The sequence below is a fragment of the Penaeus chinensis genome, chromosome 42 (assembly GCF_019202785.1).
Source record: "Penaeus chinensis breed Huanghai No. 1 chromosome 42, ASM1920278v2, whole genome shotgun sequence".
In the NCBI taxonomy this organism is placed as follows: domain Eukaryota; kingdom Metazoa; phylum Arthropoda; class Malacostraca; order Decapoda; family Penaeidae; genus Penaeus; species Penaeus chinensis.
In genome coordinates this window covers 16,371,076-16,375,050 of record NC_061860.1, presented here as the reverse complement: position 1 = coordinate 16,375,050, position 3,975 = coordinate 16,371,076, and positions in this window count along the sequence as shown.

The window sequence follows — 3,975 nt, the reverse complement described above, 5'->3', positions numbered from 1 at the left end:
TCCTCCTCCTCCTCCTCCTCCTCCTCCTCCCCCTCCCACGCTCTCTCCAGCAACATAAACTTGTCTCGAGATTCCACGAGGAGAGGTGCAGTTTCCAAGACACAATAGAACGCTATCTGCAATGTGCAAGAAATGTGTTTTCTCTTTCATTCTTCATGTTTTCATCTCGTTTTATTTTTTTTCATTTTTGTTTAATGTTTTTTTGTTGTTTTTTTTATTTCTTAATTTTGGTATTTCGGCTTTGTTACTGGTTTTGCCATTGTTGCTTATTCGCTTGTATCTTAAAATTCTTTCTTCTTTTTTCTCTCTTAGCGTTCAAATTCCTTTCTGTGTTTCGTTTTGCTATTTTCTTATGTTGCGTTATCATATTCTTGATTACAGTTTTTTTGCCTTATATCTTCCTCGTCTTTCTTTCGTATCTAATATGATTTCAAAAGTTTATCTTCCCCTTGCATAAGAGGGAAACGACATTGTTACTTGCTTTGTTCGTGTGGGTGAGAATGTGTGTGTGTGTGTGTGTGTGTGTGTGTGTGTGTGTGCGTGCGTGCGTGTTCAACCCTAGTAGATTTTTGCATCTAGTATATATTCTTATAGTTATGGTTCATACGTGAGATAAAGATTCTGAAAATGAATGTACAAATAAACATGCATTTGTGCCAAGTGCAAAAGGGTTGACTAATACTACCCTATTAAACCAGGATGGGTACGATCCCAGTATTGCAATATGCATGATGTTTGTGCAAGCAGATTTACCTTGCACTAGTATCCGTTTATACATTATATTAACTACCTGTCATGATCTCCTATAGTTCATTGGTTATTATCTAACTGGATTTATATTTTCTGAGCTTGCAACATCACAGCTGTCGTGAGATGGATACACTGGCCTACAATTCTAGAAAACGAAATAAAAAAAATTGTTGCATGAAAAAAGTAGTAAATGAGTAAGAAAAAAAATAAGACTGAATAAAAGTGCTAGATGAAAAAGAAATTAGTTTTTTTTTTATTTTCATCTAGCACTTTTATTCGGTCTCAATTTTTTAAGACTGAATATTAATATAAAAGAATGTTCATAGCAAAGCAAAAGTAGAAACGTTATTGATAATAATTAGAATGGAAATTAAAAAATATATATAATACGTTAAAGGAATGAATAAAATCAACCTAAATTAAAGCACAATCTTTAGGTCATATTTCCCCCTCCTTCCTCCCCCCCCCCCCCCCTCACCTACCCGTGCCGTGACGGAAGCGTTAAGACATATTGAAAATTCCCAGAAATGTAATTATTAGCAGTAAATCGGACATCTTTATGGGGAGCCAACGACACGCAAGGACCTGCCTCACATACTGCATTCTCCCTTCACGCGGCCACGAACACAGGTCTCGGGTCGGGCTGGGGATTGGCCGTGCCTGGCGGCGCTCCTTTCTTTGCAACTGCAGTCTGGCTGCCTCTGAATCTGTCGCTGATGATGGCTCTCCTTCTGTCGTTGATTCTTTTTTTTTCTGCTCTCTCTCTCTCTCTCTCTCTCTCTCTCTCTCTCTCTCTCTCTCTCTCTCTCTCTCTCTCTCTCTCTCTCTCTCTCTCTCTCTCTCTCTCTCCCTCTCTCTCTCTCCCTCTCTCTCTCTCTCTCTCTCTCTCTCTCTCTCTCTCTCTCTCTCTCTCTCTCTCTCTCTCTCTCTCTCTCTCTCTCTGTCTCTCTGTCTGTCTGTCTGTCTGTCTCTCTCTTTCTTTCTCTCTCCCTCTTACTCTCAACCTGCTCACCCATCTAACATTTCTCTTCCGTATTCTATGCAAGTCCATTTTTGCTTTCCTCATAAAAACATTGCATACATTATGTAGGTCACTAGTATTTATTCTTGGCACTGATAAACAAATTACGATTAACGCTGTTCATTATAACAGAAGATTGCTGTATTGTTTATGACACCTCCTGTTGTTTCCATTACCGTAAATGTCATGTAGTCTTATGGTGGTTCCTTATCTTATCGTCGTTATCGTAATATTATCATCACTACAATCTTACTTTCTTTGTTCAGTGCTCTTATTATCGCTGCGGTGATTAATTTTGGCAGAGAATATATCACTGATATTACTGTTCTAGCGAATAATTGTAATGAAATCCTGACCTTACCGTGGAAGAGGTCAGAGTTGGACAACTTAATAATAATTTGACTTCGAGCTTACATATTTTGGTATGTCCGCATGACATGACCTTTTCATATTGCTCTCTCCCTGTTTTCTCTTTTTCTTCTTCTCTCTATCTTTCTTTCAGCTGGAGAACTGGAGCTGTGCAATGTGCCTTCCGTCTAGATGTAACAATATCACACGAGTATTATTAGCAAAATTTCAAAGCCAATTGTAATTCTCTGCGCAAGTGTTTGTCTGTATATTACACCTGCCTTATGTCGTATTGTTTCAGATGTTTTGATTGCAAATTAACATTATTTCCTGATGTACACAGCGCTGATAAACTGCTCGTTCGCAGATCCGATTACAACAGATTATCACTGATAATAGTTTGTGTAAAAGTCTAGGGAGATTACAACCCGCATTTCAATAACGTGTCATATTACAAGAGATACCGGTACTCATTGTATGTTTCATCGTAAAGTCGGAGAGTAATATTATAAGACCATATATTACATGTAGAACTGGTTGTATACGTAGTAAGCCGGTATAATCAATAAGTAGATGAAAAACTATGCATTTATTTTCTTTTTACACTACGAGACAGACTCACGGCATGATGTTATCATTTGATTTTGTGACTATACTTCAAGGGGGAGGAAGGGAAGGGAGAAAAGGGAGGAAGGGGTGAAAGGGAGGAGGGAATAAGATAAAGGATAGGAATGAGGGGAAGGAGTGGGAGAAAGAAGGAGGAGAAGGAGGAAAGGAAAGAAAAGGATCAGGGGTTGATAGGGAGGATAGGAATTAATAGGGAGGAGAGGAGGGGGAGATAGGGAGGGGGAGGGTGAAAAATAAACAAAAACTAACGTAACGTGTGAAGAATGGCCATAATATTCAATAATATGTTTTACGAGTGAATGCCTTTATCATAACTAATATAATTATCAACTTTCCCTTATCATACTCGAAATTTTATCATAGCTCTGATAAGTAAGAATTAAATATTATACTCTAAAAATAATTTTCTTGGAAAAAAAAAATGCAAACTAATATAATCATGATCTGGGCTGCACCTCTTTAACCAGGAAAGCTTCGGGGCGTCAGGGAACATGGGACGGCGCAGATTATATCAAAGCATGAAAGAGAGGGAGGGAGGGACGGAGGGAGGGAGGGACGGAGGGAGGTAGGGAGGGAGGGAGGAAGAGAGGGAGGGAGGGACGGAGGGAGGGAGGGACGGAGGGAGGTAGGGAGGGAGGGAGGAAGAGAAAGAGAAAGCGAGAGGGAAGGAGGGAGGGAAGAGAGACAGAGAGAGGTAAAGAAAACGAGAGGAGAGAGAGAGGGGGAGAGGTGTTAGAGAAAGAGATAGACAGATAGAGAGAGAAGGGGGAAAGGGAAGAACGATATATATATATATATATATATATATATATATATATATATAAAGAGAGAGAGAAAGAGAGAGAGAGAGAGAGAGAGAGAGAGAGAGAGAGAGAGAGACAGAGAGAGAGACAGAGACAGAGAAACAGACAGACAGACAGAAACAGAAAGAATACATTAAGAAAAAATAGAAGACCAAGAGAAACAGAGAGAAAAGAAGACGGAGAAAGCCACGAGAAGACAAGTAATACAGAGAGAAAAAGAGAAGTAGGAGAGAAAAAAATACACAAAGCAAAAGCAAGACAGACTGCATTAAGTGGACGTACCCCCACCTTCTGTACACTCATGGAAGTGCCTGAGCATCTCTTTCACTGAGAGGGGACTGTGGGATGAAAGACGTAATGGCAGAGTACTCGCGAAAAGGGGCAAATAACGTCATTATTCAGCAGGGAAGTAAAGGAAGTTAGGGA